We start from the raw sequence: 18,760 nt of genomic DNA, 5'->3' as shown, positions 1-18,760 counted from the left end.
TACAATTTGAACTGTATCTCGTCTATAAATTGTCTTTAGTGACAGAGTAATTAATTAGTTCATTATCTTGTACAGTTTGAACTGTATCTTCATTTAAAAAGTGTCTTTAGTGACAGAGTAATTAATTAGTTCATTATCTTGTACAGTTTGAACTGTATCTCGTCTATAAAGTGTCTTTAGTGACATAGTAATTAATAAGTTCATTATCTTGCTACAGTTTGAACTGTATTTCGTCTAAAAAGTGTCTTTAGTGACAGAGTAATTAATTAGTTCATTATCTTGTACAGTTTGAACTGTATCTTCGTCTAAAAAAGTGTCTTTAGTGACAGAGTAATTAATTAGTTCATTATCTTCTACAGTTTGAACTGTATCTTTGTCTAAAAAACTGTCTTTAGTGACAGAGTATTAATTAGTTCATTATCTTGTACAGTTTGAACTGTATCTTCTCCTAAAAGTGTCTTTAGTGACAGAGTAATTAATTAGTTCATTATCTTGTACAGTTTGAACTGTATCTTCGATCTAAAAGAGCTCTTTAGTGACAGAGTAATTAATTAGTTCATTATCTTTACAGTTTGAACTGTATTTTCTTTTTTAAACAGTGTCTTTAGTGACAGAGTAATTAATTGGTTCATTATCTTGTACAGTTTGAACCCCAGCTTGCTCTAAAAAAATCTGCCCTCAGAATTTAGTAATTAATTAGTTCATTATCTTGTACAGTTTCTACAGTTTGAACTGTATCTTCTGTATTTTCTAAAAAGTGTCTTTAGTGACAGAGTAATTAAGTAATTAATTAGTTCATTATCTTAGTACAGTAATTTTGAACTGTACTGTATCTTCGTCTAAAAGTGTCTTTAGTGACAGAGTAATTAATTAGTTCATTATCTTCTTGTGTCTTTAGTGACAGTAATTTTGAACTGTATCTCTTCATTTAAAAGTGTCTTTAGTGACAGAGTAATTAATTAGTTCATTATCTTGTACAGTTTGAACTGTATCTTCTGTCTCAAAAAGTGTCTTTAGTGACAGAGTAATTTAGTTCATTATCTTGTACAGTTTGAACTGTATCTTCATTTAAAAAAAAAGTGTCTTAGTGACAGAGTAATTAATTAGTTCATTATCTTGTACAGTTTGAACTGTATCTTCATTTAAAAAAGTGTCTTTAGTGACAGAGTAACTAATTAGTTCATTATCTTGTACAGTTTGAACTGTATCTTTGTCTAAAATGTGTTTTTAGAGACAGAGTAATTAATAAGTTCATTATCTTGTACAATTTGAACTGTATCTCACCAATTTTATAAATTGTCTTTAGTGACAGAGTAATTAATTAGTTCATTATCTTGTACAGTTTGAACTGTATCTTCATTTAAAAAAGTGTCTTTAGTGACAGAGTAATTAATTAGTTCATTATCTTGTACAATTTGAACTGTATCTAGATCTATAAATTGTCTTTAGTGACATAGTAATTAATAAGTTCATTATCTTGTACAGTTTGAACTGTATCTTCGTCTAAAAAATTGTCTTTAGTGACAGAGTAATTAATTAGTTCATTATCTTGTACAGTTTGAACTGTATCTTCGTCTCTAAAAGTGTCTTTAGTGACAGAGTAATTAATTAGTTCATTATCTTGTACAGTTTGAACTGTATCTCAAGTCTATAAATTGTCTTTAGTGACAGAGTAATTAATTAGTTCATTATCTTGTACAGTTTGAACTGTATCTTCGTCTAAAAGTGTCTTTGGTGACAGAGTAATTTAGTTCATTATCTTGTACAGTTTGAACTGTATCTTCATTTAAAAAGTGTCTTTAGTGACAGAGTAATTAATTAGTTCATTATCTTGTACAATTTGAACTGTATCTCGTCTATAAATTGTCTTTAGTGACAGAGTAATTATTAATTAGTTCATTATCTTCTACAGTTTGAACTGTATCTTAGTCTAAAAAAGTGTCTTTAGTGACAGAGTAATTAATTGGTTCATTATCTTTGTACAGTTTGAACTGTATCTCGTCTAAAAAAATTGTCTTTAGTGACAGAGTAATTAATTAGTTCATTATCTTGTACAATTTGAACTGTATCTCGTCTATAAATTGTCTTTAGTGACAGAGTAATTAATTAGTTCATTATCTTGTACAGTTTGAACTGTATCTTCATTTAAAAAAGTGTCTTTTAGTGATTGAGTAATTAATTAGTTCATTTATCTTGTACAATTTGAACTGTATCTCGTCTATAAATTGTCTTTGGTGACAGAGTAATTAATTAATTAGTTCATTATCTTGTACAGTTTGAACTGTATCTTCATCTAAAAAGTGTCTTTAGTGACAGAGTAATTAATTAGTTCATTATCTTGTACAGTTTGAACTGTATCTCGTCTATAAATTGTCTTTAGTGACAGAGTAATTAATTAGTTCATTATCTTGTACAGTTTTGAACTGTATCTTCGTCAAAAAAGTGTCTTTAGTGACAGAGTAATTTAGTTCATTATCTTGTACAGTTTGAACTGTATCTTCATTTAAAAAAGTGTCTTTAGTGACAGAGTAATTAATTAGTTCATTATCTTGTACAATTTGAACTGTATCTCGTCTATAAATTGTCTTTTAGTGACAGAGTAATTAATTAGTTCATTATCTTCTGCAGTTTGAACTGTATCTTAGTCTAAAAAAGTGTCTTTAGTGACAGAGTAATTAATTAGTTCATTATCTTGTACAATTTGAACTGTATCTCGTCTCTATAAATTCTCTTTAGTGACAGAGTAATTAAGTAGTTCATTATCTTGTACAGTTTGAACTGTATCTTCATTTAAAAAAGTGTCTTTAGTGACAGAGTAATTACTTAGTTCATTATCTTGTACAGTTTGAACTGTATCTTCATCTAAATTGTCTTTAGTGACAGAGTAATTAATTAGTTCATTATCTTTTACAGTTTGAACTGTATCTTCTTTTAAAATATTGTCTTTAGTGACAGAGTAATTAATTGGTTCATTATCTTGTACAGTTTGAACTGTATCTTCGTTCAAAAGTGTCTTTAGAGACAGAGTAATTAATTAGTTCATTATCTTGTACAGTTTGAACTGTATCTTCGTCTATAGATTGTCTTTAGTGACAGAGTAATTAATTAGTTCATTATCTTCTACAGTTTGAACTGTATCTCGTCTAAAAATTGTCTTTAGTGACAGAGTAATTAATTAGTTCATTATCTTGTACAGTTTGAACTGTATCTCATTTATAAATTGTCTTTAGTGACAGAGTAATTAATTAGTTCATTATCTTGTACAGTTTGAACTGTATCTTCGTCTATAAATTGTCTTTTAGTGACAGAGTAATTAATTAGTTCATTATCTTGTGCCAGTTTGAACTGTATCTCGTCTATAAATTGTCTTTAGTGACAGAGTAATAATTAGTTCATTATCTTGTACAGTTTGAACTGTATCTCGTCCAAAGTGTCTTTAGTGACAGAGTAATTAATTAGTTCATTATCTTGTACAGTTTGAACTGTATCTCGTCTATAAATTGTCTTTAGTGACAGAGTAATTAATTAGTTCATTATCTTGTACAGTTTGAACTGTATCTTCGTCTAAAAAGTGTCTTTAGTGACAGAGTAATTAATTAGTTCATTATCTTGTACAGTTTGAACTGTATCTCGTCTATAAATTGTTTTTAGTGACAGAGTAATTAATTAGTTCATTATCTTGTACAGTTTGAACTGTATCTTCGTCTAAAAAGTGTCTTTAGTGACAGAGTAATTAATTAGTTCATTATCTCTCTACAGTTTTGAACTGTATCTTCGTTCAAAAAAGTGTCTTTAGTGACAGAGTAATTAATTAGTTCATTATCTTCTACAGTTTGAACTGTATCTTCGTCTAAAGTGTGTCTTTAGAGACAGAGTAATTAATTAATCACGTTGTACAGTTTGAATTGTGCCTTATTCTATAAAACTGTCTTTAAAAGACAGAGTAATTAATTAATTACCTTGTATAGTTTGAACTGTGCCTTGCTCTATAAAACTGTCTTTAGAGACAAAGTAATTAATTAATTACCTCGTACAGATGGAAACGTGCCTTCTAAAAATCTGCGTTTAGAAGTTTATATGCTCTTGTCCGGTGTTCTTGTACGAAGGTGGATCTACGTTTTTACATAACAAATGGGACACCAGCACATCATGTTTCTCCAGACTTTATCACCAATAACTATTGCTCTGTTGCTCTTGTCATCATTTCTGTGATAATGATCAAAAGTAGTTACACCGAAATGATACCAGCCTATGCTTCTAACTTTTATAAACTGGTAATTAAATATACGTGCTGATTTGGGTTGTCAGACACAACCTGTATTTCAATTAGAAAATAGTTACTACTGTAATGGATTTACCATTGTATGTTTATTTTAATACTTAAGTTTGATTGAGTTTAATGCATGTGAAGTATATCGTCAGATGTGTGTTGTGCAAGTCCTGCCTGTTCTCTAACTTGATAGAATATTCTTGAAAGTAAGGATCAACAATGTGTTTTACAAAAAACCACCAGCATGTTTTGAGACATTGTTGAACGTTAAAGAATCTTGTCTTAAACTACATAAACCAACATGCCAAGGGACAGAATATTGTTTGTCAGCTGCAGTCAGTATACCATAAGCCTCAGAAGCTATAATTGTAATTAATGCCAATTAGATGGAAAGTACAGAATTTGACCAGAATCTCGTCTATTTTGAACATTCTAAACCATTTGACTTCAGACATTAATATTTCTACAAAGACGTTAAACATTTTTATCGGAAAATTTCATCCAAGAAAAGACAGTGCTAGCTTAAACGGGGTATAACAGCATCAACCCAGAACTAGTTTGCTCATAGTGGTCCTGGTTCATTGATAAAATATTCAGTTCTAGACCAAATAGAAGACTCAGTATAGTTTGTAAATTTATAAAACTCTTGTATATAAAACCAATATAAAGTAAAGTAAAATATAATTTTGTTAAGAAAGTCGTGTGTATCAACATTGTTGGCAAATATAAATTTGATACATATTAGCATATAGTTAACTTCTTAATTAAAATTCCCAAGTGTTTGAAATCTTATGTTACATACGTAACACTATAAATTGGAGATAAATTATAATACGTAATATAGTACTATACACGTGGGTTAATAAACACCAGACTGTTCTGTCTGCTAGAAACTAAAACTGATTCATAAATTGATTCTTATCTAATATATCCAGTCATACTGTCTGTTCAAGATAGTGGAAAGGTTATAGTATTAGTTATCACACTCACATGTATAAAATAAATACAGAATTTGGATTACCTTCTTTCTAATAATCAGTACTGAAAACAACCATGCACTGGCTGAAGCTATATGATTCTGTTCTTTAATGCGCATGGTACCTCAGCACTTGCTAACTCACTAGTGCTCCAGGAAAACGTGTAATGGTGGTTTAATCAGCCACGTTATCCCCTGTAACCATGTGATGTTGTATGAATATGTGTTATTAATGCGTTATTCACTTCCGGATGTGAAACTTGGGTAGAAACCCAGAATTATTGCTAGTTTCAGTTACGTTTTACTCATTGTGCTACTGACTATTTTAGTGTGAAGCTGGATAATCAGTCATTCATGGATGTGGAACTGCATCCTTTCTCGGATAAATAACTGAATAATCTAATGCTACTTGCTTTCTGGCAGAATACAGATGTTTTACAACAAAGTTATATGAGACTGATCCACAGTTACCTTAGTAATATACTTTGCTCTCGTAATGGTTCTCCATTGCCATATAAGGTGGATTTCTGTATTTGATGAGGGGACCACCCAATGAAGGTTTTGTTTTCATTTTACCTCATCTGGGATTTGAACATCACCTATGTGTTAGCCGTGGTGACTCGTATGGTTGAGGAGAGAATCTTGGTGGTTCAGTGGTGTCTGGGGCACTGCAACACACCACTTTGGTCTTGAATTCCTGCAGACGGAAACCCCTCACGGTGATCTCCAGGGTCAATCATCTGATCCTGTTTGGATAGATTCAACTGAGTACCAAAGTTTTCTGTTCTCAACGGGTGTTGTCATCTGCTAGTGGCACGAAGCCTTGACAATACTGTAGTATCCTTTTACATTGTAGTGCATCTTCTTATTTGACATCATGATAGGTGTGGTCAATGGATGCTGAATCCTTTTATTATGGATTCCTGAATTCTCAAAGAAATAAAATCGTCTAAAACAGCTACTAAGTAAATAACCACATACAGATGACTGTTACACAGTCACTACCTAATGTTAGCTGTTGTAACTCGATTTCTAATTCTCTTTTTTTGTCTCACAAATCCAAGGTAAATGTCCCCTTTTCCAATCACAAGGATTAAAGGGCTTACTAGCTTTCCCAAGTCAGTGAGAAAGTTGGATTCTGGAGACATCTTGGTAGAAGCCTCTACACCTACACATAACAAAGCCATTTGTAATATGCTGATTGAAGTTATTCCTCGTGTACTTTGAACTTTTCCCAAGGAATTGATCACTGAGAGGGGTTTGAAGAACGTCACCAAGTCGGGGATTCTCGTTGGTTTCTCCATTCAAGGAGTTTCTGCTGTGCACCATATGCATTTGTTATGCTGTCAACCACTGTTCTAATTTTGATGCTTAAATTGCCACGTTCACCTGCATCTGTCAAAACAGGTTATCTCAACTGTAAAGTATGGCTATATATTCTTCATGTTCTCAGATGTTTCCAGTGTCAATGGGATGGACACTCAAAGGCATCTTGTCTTCGTTCTTTGATGTGTTCTCATTGTAGTGGCAAAGATCACGATGCTTATGGGTGTCAACTGAACCCTCACTATGTCAGTTGAGATGGTTCCTATCCTTATTTTCGATCTTGCTCTGAGTGGGTATAGAAGAAAGTGATATAACCTTTACATGCTGTAAACAACAATTTTTATCCAGAAGCTTGGAAGTTGTCTTCCACTTCATCTCGAATGTGTGTTGCTGCAGTACATTGCTACAATGGGAATGTAGGCTGAACTTTCCATGCCTCCAACAGAGTCTTTCGCATCTCACGTGAAGAGTCTTTGGCTCTTTATGGATAAAGGTGTAGACAAGTTAATATCTAGTTCTGTTGTTGTTCTCAGTGTCTGTTTAAGCTCATCTTCTTTGGCTTCAATTTCTAGTGGCTGCTTGGGTCCATCTTCTTTGGCTTCAATTTCTAGTGGCTGCTTGGGTCCATCTTCTTTGGCTTCAATTTCTAGTGGCTGCTTGGGTCCATCTTCTTTGGCACTGAGATGCAGAACAATTATTCTTTCTCACCCTGTGTCACTGAAATCTGCTTCTACTGACAGAGATTTGCCTAATCGACCCAGAGTAGGTTCCATGGAGGTCAAAAGACCTCTTTCTACAGAAGAAAAAGAGGCTTGGTCGTAAACAGAATGGTCCTGTGCCCAGTGTTCCTCCATTGAAAAAATAACCATTTTGATATAGTGGAACTGTCGAGGTTAGGGTCTTAATTGATTCCTATCAAACTGTGAGTCTCTACTTACAGGAAACATTCTGAAACCAGCTGATGCTATCGCCTTTCAATAGTTTTCTTTATACCAAAATGATGGGTTGTGTGATGGACGAGTTCATGGAAGGGTGGCATTGCTGGTTGACCAGCATGAACCCACCTTGTCTGTACCACTTAGAACATCATTGCATGCTGTAACCATCCATATCTCCCTGGGTTGTATCACCTCTGTTATATTTACTTGTCTCGTGGAGAGATTTATAATTAGTCAGACCTTGATGTTTTTAGAGATCAGTTGCTGCTTTCCTTTTTCTTCTTTGGATATTTTATTCGATACAATATCCTTTAAGGTGCTGCTGATATTGATGAGTGGGGTGTAATTCCATGGAGTGTATGCTCTTAGATCACAACCTGTCTCTCTTCAATAGTGTTTCGCTTACCTATTTTCGTGCAGTCAGTCTTTTACTGCAGTTGATCTATTTATCTTTTCACCTTCACATTTCTCACATCTGTTTTAGAGGGTTGACAGTGACCTACAAGGTAGTGATAATTCTTCTATCATTTTGAGGAGATTGTTGCCGTGATCGATGCCACCTGATTTGAGTGCCGCAGCTCTATCTCTCAGAACTTGATCTTGTTGTCATTAGTCTCTCTTCTATAAAAAAACTGTGTGGAGGCATTAACTGATTATATCATTCAATCAGCTGTTTGCTATATGCTCAAAATATCGATGTTTCCCACATATCCTAATCCATAGTGTTCTCCCATCTGTCAGCATGCACAGAAACGAGCCTGGAATACCTTTCATAGGTAACTCACTCTTTTTAACTGCATTGCTTTCCAGTGGTCCCATGTTCGGAGGTCGGATGTCAAAACCTAAAATAATCTTGGATTACGTTTGCAACCAACATGTCTTTTACCACTAGTTCTAGTTTTATGGGACAAGATTCGGAAATTCAATGGTTTGGTATACTTCCCATCCCATTTTATCTTACTCTCAATGCTAGAAAGTTGATATATCCGTGAATGCTCTGCCTATCTTCCTGTTTCTTCACTGCCTTCTTGGTCATCAAGTCTCAGGCAGGGTGATCGCTTTTCCTTTTGGACTGATCATCTCTATAATTATAATTAGCTTCTATACACTGGTTCAACTTAGTCACTTTTCATCAGCTGAACTCGATAATTCTCACTATGAGATGCTTTACTCTCTCTCTTGCTCTTCTTCTGGGTGTTCTTAACTGGATACAGCAAGTTAACGTTTCTTCTGGTGCTTTGCACAAGATCATTATTTTATCTTTTCTAATTTTGGAAAAGATCCCAAGATTTTTCTAATTATCGTCTAACTCTTTTGAGTATCTGTCTCTTTAAGGTCTTGGAGGATGGTTAATTTTTGTCTTGTTTGGTTTCTTGAATCCACCAACCTTCTCTTGACCATCCAGTGGAGGTTCTGTTGACAGTGCTCTACTATGGACAACCTCATTCAACTAGAAACGTCAATCAGGGAAGCCTTTCTCAAGCGACAAGATCTTGTTTCTGTCTTCGTCTATCTTGAGAAGTAATAAGGCTCTACTTCAGGGTATGGCATTTTGTGGAACATTTATTCATGTTGGTTGTATAACCACTTGAGAATTTCTATGTTTTTTACATGTCAGTATCTTGCATGCCACACTTTTCTGTCTAAAAATCATTGCTATTACTCGACAATTTCCTCCTACTGTTGCAAATGACCTGTCTCGACAATTTCCATAGCTCATGTCAGTTATTAAACTGTTATTGAGTGGCAGCTTAAACTGCCCTTAACTGCTTGTTGAAGTGGACCACAGCAAACAGTTTTATTTTTCTTTCTCCAAAACCGTTTACATGCACTTTTGCTATGAATGGGTTTATACCCCAATCCCTAGCTCTGTGTCAGTGATGTTCTTCCAATGGTCTCTGAAGTAAAGTTCTTGGGTCTTATCTATGACTACAAGCCTTTTTTTTCATTTCTCACATGAATAAGCAATAAGTCAAATGTACAAGATCACTGAACATCTTCCATCTCCTCTCTTCTTCCTGTTGGGAAGTGGATCAATGTTCTATGCTCAGGATCTATTGCACCCTCATATAGTCTAAACTGGACAATGGGTCTTTGTTCTATGTTCTCTCATGGCCTCTTGCTTGAAAATGTTGGACTTCACCCACCATGTGGGGCTTCAACTCATTATTGGGCTTTCTGCACTTCTTCAGTCCAGGAATGAACACCTAGTACCACGAACCTCCTCTTCACCTTTTCTATTTGCAAATTTCTTTGCAATATTACCAAGCCTTAGTCCTTACCACAGCATCCATCAGGGGTTGTATCTTTCTTCCTTGATGAGCTCTGCTCTTTCAGAATAGATAGTCAACAATTTCTCCTTTTGGCCTTCGTTTCCAGCTGTAGTTGGCTGAATTGGATGAAACTGATGTCTCTAATAATCAGCCTGTCTCACTTTAGTTAGTTACTATTCCCAATTGTATGTGCAGGTACTCCCAATTGAAAATATTTTTTGTTTGCTGAACATCTTTTAAACCATTCTTCAATCATCTTTTTTATATAGATGGTGTGAAATCAGGTGATTCTTCTGCTCTGCCATTATTTGTTATTATTTGGTGGTTACTTACAGGATCCTCTCCACAGTTTCTCTGTTCACTGCCAAGTTATTTGCCATTTCTTACATGTAAGGTATGCAGTGCATTGACTGTACAATTTACACTGATTCTCTTAGCTCTTTCCTGACCCTGGAATCACTTAATGTTACTTATAACCCTGATTTCTTTCATGTTCAACAGCAACTGACCCTTTTTTTTTCCATATCTTCCGTTATTATACAATTTGTGTGGATATCTGGCCGTATCGATATTCGCAGGAACGAGCTTGTTGACACTGGAACTATGTCCATCTACTCTGGTATTCTTAAAGCCGTGCCTATCCCACATATAAGCCATGGTTTTGTATTCAGGCTTGGCTTCTCGCCAGTTGGCAGTCAACTTGTAATAAACAATGTCATTATAAGCTTCTCCAGATCAAACCTTCTGTTGCTCTTTAGCCATCTTGTTTCCATAAGGACCAGAAACAAGTTGTTATTGCTAGGCTACGCTTTCTCACTGTTTTAACTCATTTTTTCTTTTATCTTAGACTGATCCTCCAATGTGTGGCCTTTGTGACACTCAAGTCGCAATAGCCTACGTTTTACTATTTTGCCGTCGTTACGACCATGAACGGAAGCACGATTTTAGACATGTATTTATTATAGGTTTACTTTTGATATTGGACAATGTCACTGACGATGGTGACACTGTCCAATTCGATTGCGTTTTTAAATTTTCATTAGGTATTGTTCTTTTAAATTGTCTTCGATCTTTCAATTTTGGGTAGTTTAATTCTTTAACTCGATATATTTTTACATTTTAAGGTTTTTAACTGGTTATTTGGCACAAATAACCTAGGTGCATTGTGCCAAACAACCACCCAATCTCTTTCATTATTTGTTGTACACCACCTGACCTGCTAGTGAGGTAACTCCTCTGTCTAGACAATTTTCTAAAGATACCTCCAGTCTCTTCTTGGTATCCTTGGATATCTTTTTACCAGAGCTGAGGTTGGATTGTTCTGGCAGGTAAAGATCTGGAAGTCCTATAAAAGTAATTGCACTTACATTAGATTCGCCAGTTGCCACCATAAAATTTTCTCATTTGCCTAAGCTTTCCTCAATACTGAGATTGATTTTCAAAAGCAGAGCTCAGGTAACTGTTCTGACTACACCGGAAAATAGCAGTTCTTCTCCATGAATTGACAGTTGCAACAAAATTGAAGTCAAGGACTTTCAGAGCAGAACACCAAATATCTAGGAAAGACCTTATGACCTTTTCATCTGACTATCATTGAAAACTAATTCTTCTTCTTTGTCTTAGGACCTTCGAGTTGTAATAAATGTATTTTCATAATAATAAAACAAAATAGAAGGAGTAATGGGCATTATACATGAAACAGAAAGTTTCGCAATAAAACAAACTGAAAATAATAATAAATATTCCTCATAACAACACAATGTGTGAACTTGCTTAACTGACAGATTGGTTACTTTTTAATGGATCTGATATCTCATGATCAGTGATATCCGATATCTGCCCATCTTCCTTAAGAGTATATCCCAGGCTAAGTCTAACCTAACACTCTTAACTTAACAAATAATGACTGATTCATCCAGACTGACTAGTACTACCTACCTGATGACTGATTCATCCAGACTGACCAGCACTACCTACCTGACTGAACTTTTTCAGTCAAACGTAAAATAAGTTTTTGCTTTAATTGACCTGCCATTGGAGAATACAACTCATGCAGCAATACAGTCATGATCTACGTTAACAGAACGAGTGTTACCTCGAGATAATACAGGGTGTTAGGAAAGTCACTGTGCAGTTTTGTAATCATATTTTATTCAGTCTATTTCAAGCCAGCAACTGATAGCGGTGTTTAGAAACAAAATAAGAAGGATCCAGGCCTGTATTGATGCCAACGGGGGTCACTTTCAACATTGTTTATAATTGTCATTCATATTTACCTCGTTTATTCTATATTGAAATATGTCTGTTAATAAATGTACAAGTGCACAGTGATTTTCCGAACACCCTGTATATATGGAGAAAGGCAAGTAGAATGAAATCTGTATAATGGCCTTCTTGATTTTGCGCAAACTCTCTCTGTTAACCTGAAGATGATCTAAGAAGGTAAAACGTTGTTCTCTGCTTTATTAGTATTAATGTTAATACCTATACCAGCCGTCCTAAGATATATAAATTTTATTGGGTTATAAGATCTTATGAAACCTAAATTTATCATTCAATGCATGAGACTATTCAACTATACAAAATCATTTCGTGAATTATTATTTTTACGTTGTAAGGATGTTGGCAGAATATATAATCCTTTATGTTTTGTAACATTTTGCGAGATTGTAGTGGTTTGTCAATATGAAACAAAAGAGATCATTTTTAAGCACAAATAAAAACTTGATTTGTAGGAAAATATCATATGCATGGAGAACTACTGTGTTGATAGTTGCTAAAATAACAAGTAGGGTATATCTAAACATAGTAAGCTATACCTGTAACTGTTTAAAAAGGTAAACACACAGTCTTCAAAACACTGGTTAGAATTCCCTTCATATTCGACATGCTTGCCCTTTCAACCATTATAATGCTAAGTTCAATCCTTCCCTTCCATTGTAAAGAGTAGGCCAAGATTTAGGGGTGGGTGGAATTGACCAACTGTCTTCCTTCTTGTCTGTCACTGCTAACTTCGGCATAACGAGTACTGACTCTCTCTAAGTTTATTTTACGTTAATTGTTGTACAATTATAATGATATTCCTGTTTGAGTGTTATTTGGCCTACAAGTGTTTTGTTTGTTAGTTTATATTAAGAGCAGAGCTACACAATGGAGAGTCTATGCCATGACCTGGTATCAACGTTCTAAATCCACGAACTTACCATTAAACCCAAGAGGGCATTCTAAAGTTGCAACAGTTTACAAACTTATAGAAACAGTACAGAATAAATAAACTAGTGTACTATAATTAAGTGGACTGAACATAACCTTATTTTCGCTAAATGATTTAAAATAACCAACCTAACGATTGGTTGTTTGGCGTTTATTGGCGCAAAGCAACTTGACTATCTGCGCCAAACAACCGGTAAAAAAAGTAAAAATAGAAATAAACTTATTAACATACGCAAAAGGAAATCATGTTAAAACAAGACGAAGTCAAATATTTGAATTAAAAACTAAAATAAAGACAAAAGGCCAAAGGTCCTTATAAATTTTAAAACAAAACTGAGGTGGACAGTGTCACCATCGCCAATAACACTGTCCAACGTCAAGAATTAATCCATGGTAAAAATATGTCTAAAATGTGCCGTCGCTCACAGTGGAACGACAGCACGACATAAAATGTTGGCTATTGTGACTTAAGAGTCACACATTGGTGTATTAGTCTCGGATAAAATAAAACAGTGATAATAAAAAACTGTGACCAATGCACAGCCTAGCTGGAAAAACTTCCTCCTTCCAAACCTTATGGAAACAAAAAGGGCAAAAAACAAAGATAGTTTGATCTGGGAAAGTTTGTTATCATGTTGCTCACTCCAAGTCGACTGCCAACTAGCGCAGACCCGAGCCTTGAATACAGGACCATAGTCCATATACAAGACAGGCACAGCGGTGATGGCATCAGAGCATACATACTTACTTGTATGTTTCAGTATGCTCGTTTCCCTGCTATCCAGAAAAGTATAGAAGGAATTCTGTGTGAAACACAGAGCCAAAGCACCTATCATGGCAGAGTCTGCAAAGTTGCCTGATTTTGAACCATCCATATAAGTTTGAATGGAAGGATGGTTTGAAAGGTGTTCAGGAAACAAAATCAGTACTTCCAATCGGAAGTATCCGCCTTCTTCGAATGATTAAAAAAAATGTCACAGTTGGGGATGGTTATAGGTCATGGTTGAATGGGCTGACCAGAGGATACAGCAATGCTGTCCAAAGACAGAGCCAATTCATCCAACTGCACTTGGATACAAAGACTAAAACAAACAATGGCAAACTGCGTAATTTGATAAAGCATGGTTCATTGAGGAAGAAAACACAACCCTATGTGGGATGACATGGTGAGGATCGAAGTTTTGAAATATGCAAATGGCAGAGGTGTAGAGGATGCTCATGAGACTCAGTGTACAAACTCTGGACTGGAAGGTGCATAAGAACACTGTACTGAGCCAAAGCCCCTGATGGTGAACAAGGTTAAACATCTCAAAGGTCGAGGTTCTTGCAGAGCCATAGATTAGAGGCCCATAGTCCAGTTTCAATCAAAGGAGAGCATGATAGATTTTTAGCATAGAACATCATTCTGCTTCCCAAGAGGTGGGAGAGAGCACATGAAGAATGTTCAGTGCCCTTGTATATTGGCACGTAGATGCTTGATGTGTGGAATAAAAGTCAACTTACGATCAATGATAAGCCCCAAGAACTTTGCGTCAGGAACCATGGAAAGCACAACTTCTTCAAGACAAAGCTCTGGATTGGGGTGAATATCCCATTGAGGTAGAATGCATGCATACGGTTTTAGAGCAAGAAAAGAGTAAAACCGTTTGCTGTGATCAACTTTAGTATACGATTAAGGTAGTATTAATATTTTTAATAAAATTTTGACACTCATGACACAGCCCTGAGGGAATCCAAGCTCCTGTTGGAAAGAATTGGAAAGTGTCAAACTCACACAATCTGATAACTGCCCAATGATGGCATCAATAAGCTTCTTCAAAAGCTAGGTAGAGAGAACATATAGTGATTGTATGACCCAAGGAAACACAGATGCATACATCTTCCAAGGATGTATCGAGTAGCAAAGACATGACATGCACGAGTTGGTCAACCAGCAGTGTCATCTCTCCATGCACTTGTCCATCACACAATTTGTCATTTCTGTACAAAGAAAATTGTCGAAGGGTGACTGTATTAGTAGGTTTCAGAAACGTTTCCTGTAAGAAGAGACACACAGGATGGCAAGTATCAATCACCTCCTTAATGTCATCAAAAATTTAACAAAACCCCAAAATTTCCACTGATTTATATGGAGAAGAATGGGGCAGGGAGCCCTTGTTTTTTAACCACGTTTTTTTCTTCATTGGATGGAGATCTATCAACCTCCGTGGATCCTTCTCTGGGTCAAGTAGGCAGGTCTCTGTCCATGGACAAAGATTCCAGTGACTGAGATTGTGAATGGATAATTGTTTTGAAGCTTAGAAAAATGGACCCGAGTCAGTCAGGGTGAAGGAGTGGAAGGGACAGAGGTAGATGTAGATTCACCAACTCTTTTATCCATGGAGGGTGAAAGACTCTCCAGATGTTTTGCAAACAACTCTCCTGGAGGCAAAGAGAGAGATAGGGCTGCACTCCCACTGTGCAGCAGCATGTGTCTGAAATTAAGAAGGGGACAATAATTTACGAGCCTCTGGGAGGGCGATATTTTATAGTCTTCCAGCAGTACACCTCTCTCTCCTCCACTCACTTAGGGCAAGAAATAGAGTAAGAGGGGCGTGAACCACTACAATTAACACAGCGTGGTTCCAAGTTGCACTCGTAGGCGTCGTGGGCTCTGCCACCACAATGAGCACATGTTAAAGAATCATGAAATGATGTATTCGAGTGACGAAGCTGCTGACAATGGAAACATCTGAGAGAGTTGAAATGTTTGACCATACCTTATTGTTCAGATAACATGCTTAGAGTGTGGAAGGAAAACGTGGTGATGTAAACATCAGTATTCCATCTTTGGAAGTGGAGATTCAGTGTACTGCAGAAACGCCTTAGCTGGAGAAAATAACAAGGAACTCTAACTCAGAAAAGTTCTTTAAATCCCTCTCAAATATAACTCCTCTGGAAGGATTCAAAGTTGCATGGTGAGTAACCTCGATGCATGCTATCCCCAATGGCCTTTGATTTGGAAAAGAGTTTGGTAAGTTCTAGTGAAGATGTTTCCACCAAAATACCTCCAGAACATAACTTCTTTACTGACTTGGGGAGCCAACTAGCCCCTCTAATCTCCTTTGAATGAAAAGAGAAACATGTGCCCTGAGGATTTCTGGAATGAGGAATAGAAAATTATAAATCAAGGTACAGAATCAGACTGCGACGGAGACAGTGCAGCAGAGTCGTCCATGTCTGGTTGTTTTCTGATCATCTGTTGTTGTTTTTTTTCAATTTTTAAATTTGTATTTATTTGTTCATGAATGAGTCATCCATAATAAAGGAAATACATTTAAGTGCTCACTGATCCCGCCAACCAGGGCGCCCTATGAGGGATGCACTATAATGCCAAACAAGGACATTGCAGCAAATCCAGGGTTTCGTAATTACTACACCCGAATATCAGGCCGTCAGACACAATGAGAACGCTCAACAATAGTACTCGGTTGATCCTTAACCAACTGGACCAGCCTATTGGCTCGGAGGGCACCAAAGGCTGTCCCGCCTACAGGAAATGAAGGTGAAAGTGGAGTGTTGCAGGTTTGAGTTGAACTTCTCAACCGCCAGGATCGTCTCCTCCCATTCAAGGATCATCACTCACGGCAAACACATGGGTAAATGTTTATATCCCAGAAGGGAGTAAACTGAAAGCACATAACCTTCTCTTAGATGTCCCCTTACATGTACAGGAATCCACCTCGAGGAGCCAGCCTAACAAAAGAACAACATTATAACACTGTGAATGAGAGGTATACTATGTAGTACTCTGCCTCTACCAATAGAAGTCTGCTTCCTATATTGGCCATTTCTTCTAAGATGCTAGAAACAGACCAGAAAATCATACAAAATTGTATAGCTTCTACAACAAAGATCTGCAAATACAGCAAATGTACGACATCTCTTATAATTCGTTACTCTTGCTGTCGTAATAATGAAAATATGGGGCATGTATAAATTGGAATGAATAATATTAATATTAATAATCATACACTGACAATAATTAGGCTTACTTGATAACCTTGTGGATTGGTGGGAGGGAAAATATATTGTATATTTGTGTCGAATGATGTATTTTCTGTATTTTACAGTTTACAGAAGGTTTGTTTTATGTTGCTCTTTCTCTTTATATTTTTGTTTAAAGATTAAAAGTACAGAGTTTATGACCTTGGAGTTTAAGGACTGTAATATTTATTAGATAGTATGCAAATAATTATGATAAAGTAAAGTTTGTTGATTGAAGTTAGTTGTAAATCCATTAAAAAATATTATGCTTTGTGTTTAATGTGATTTCTGTTTAATGGATTTGTGATGTTCTTGTCGCTTGTATATGTTTTTAGAATACATAATACTTTTAAACTTGTCCTGAACACGGCATGAATATAATGTTGATTCATTTTAAAGTTAATTTTAATTGCCAGTATGGAACAAGCCTGAAAGAAAAACAGAAAGTGTGATATGTAGGTAAATCATTTGTTTTCTATTTGCTTTAATGATACAGAAAGTTGTTGGATTTAGCTTCCATGTTCTAATGTAATGGTAGCAGCACGGTACAAAAAGTCGTTGAGTTTGTATTGTTCTAATTGTTTTGTTTCTTTGTTGTCTATAATGTATTATAATATCTGTTTTGATTTTGAGGATACAGTGCAACATAAATAATCCAAATTGAAAAGATTAGCCTGTAATGTTCTTGTTGGTTGAGTTGACTTTGTCTAAATACAGCCGACGCTGTAGCAGAACGTCCCAAGTTGATGCTGTCGACTGGACAAAGAGATCGAGTTTACCTGTTGAATTGAGGCTTGCTTTGATTAGCCAGCTTTTCCACCAAGTATCGTCAAAACCATTGTGTTTTCGTTTCACAGCGATTAATTCCGAGGGAGAAGAAACTTTAGGTTAAACATAGCCTGGAAGAAGCAACTTTCGTTCCACATGCGTAGGTGCACACTCTGCGTTTTCTGTTTGTTTGTAATAATACAGATTTTGTTCATTTACGTATACATTTCATCCAGACTCATCATTTTACACTTGTCGAAACTCAGTTAAATTATGTATTACAGAACACCTCGCCTGATTATTTAACTGAGCCCCTGTTATTTTGCGGGTTTGTCCATCATACTTCCATTCTTCCTCCTTGGCACAGTTGTATGTCTGCGGATTCGTACTGCTAAAACCGGGTTTTGACACTCTTGGTGGGAATAAATAGCACAGACAGCCCATTTTGTTGCTTTGTGCTTAACTATAAACACATCCATCATACTTTGCTTTTAGGAAAATTGGTTTTATCTGAAAATATTGTAGTTGTCTTGCCAGGTTTTATAATTTATTGTACTCTACTATTCTAATTTCATCAGAATTCAATATACTTTATCTTATCTATTTCATGGATATCTTTTAAACCTCCATAGGAATATATCTTACCAATTTTAACATGTTAATGTTGCAAAGATAATTTTAAGAGGGTTTATAAAGAATTCATGGTACTGTGTTGTCATATTGTGATGACAAGAAACCCTGCCTGGCATGGCCTAGCGCGTTAAGGCGTGCGCTTGTAATCTGAGGGTCGCTGGTTCGCGCCCGAGTCGCGCCAAAACATCCTCGCCCTCCCAGCCGTGGGCGTTAAACATGGTCAATCCCACTATTCGTTGGCAAAAGAGTAGCCCAAGAGTTGTCAGTGTGGTGATGACCTGCCTCCCTCTAGTCTTACACTGCTAATTAGGGACGGCTAGCACAGATAGCCCTCGAG

Source organism: Tachypleus tridentatus, chromosome 9 (genome assembly GCF_004210375.1).
Source record: "Tachypleus tridentatus isolate NWPU-2018 chromosome 9, ASM421037v1, whole genome shotgun sequence".
Classification (NCBI taxonomy): domain Eukaryota; kingdom Metazoa; phylum Arthropoda; class Merostomata; order Xiphosura; family Limulidae; genus Tachypleus; species Tachypleus tridentatus.
This window is presented reverse-complemented; position numbering follows the sequence as displayed.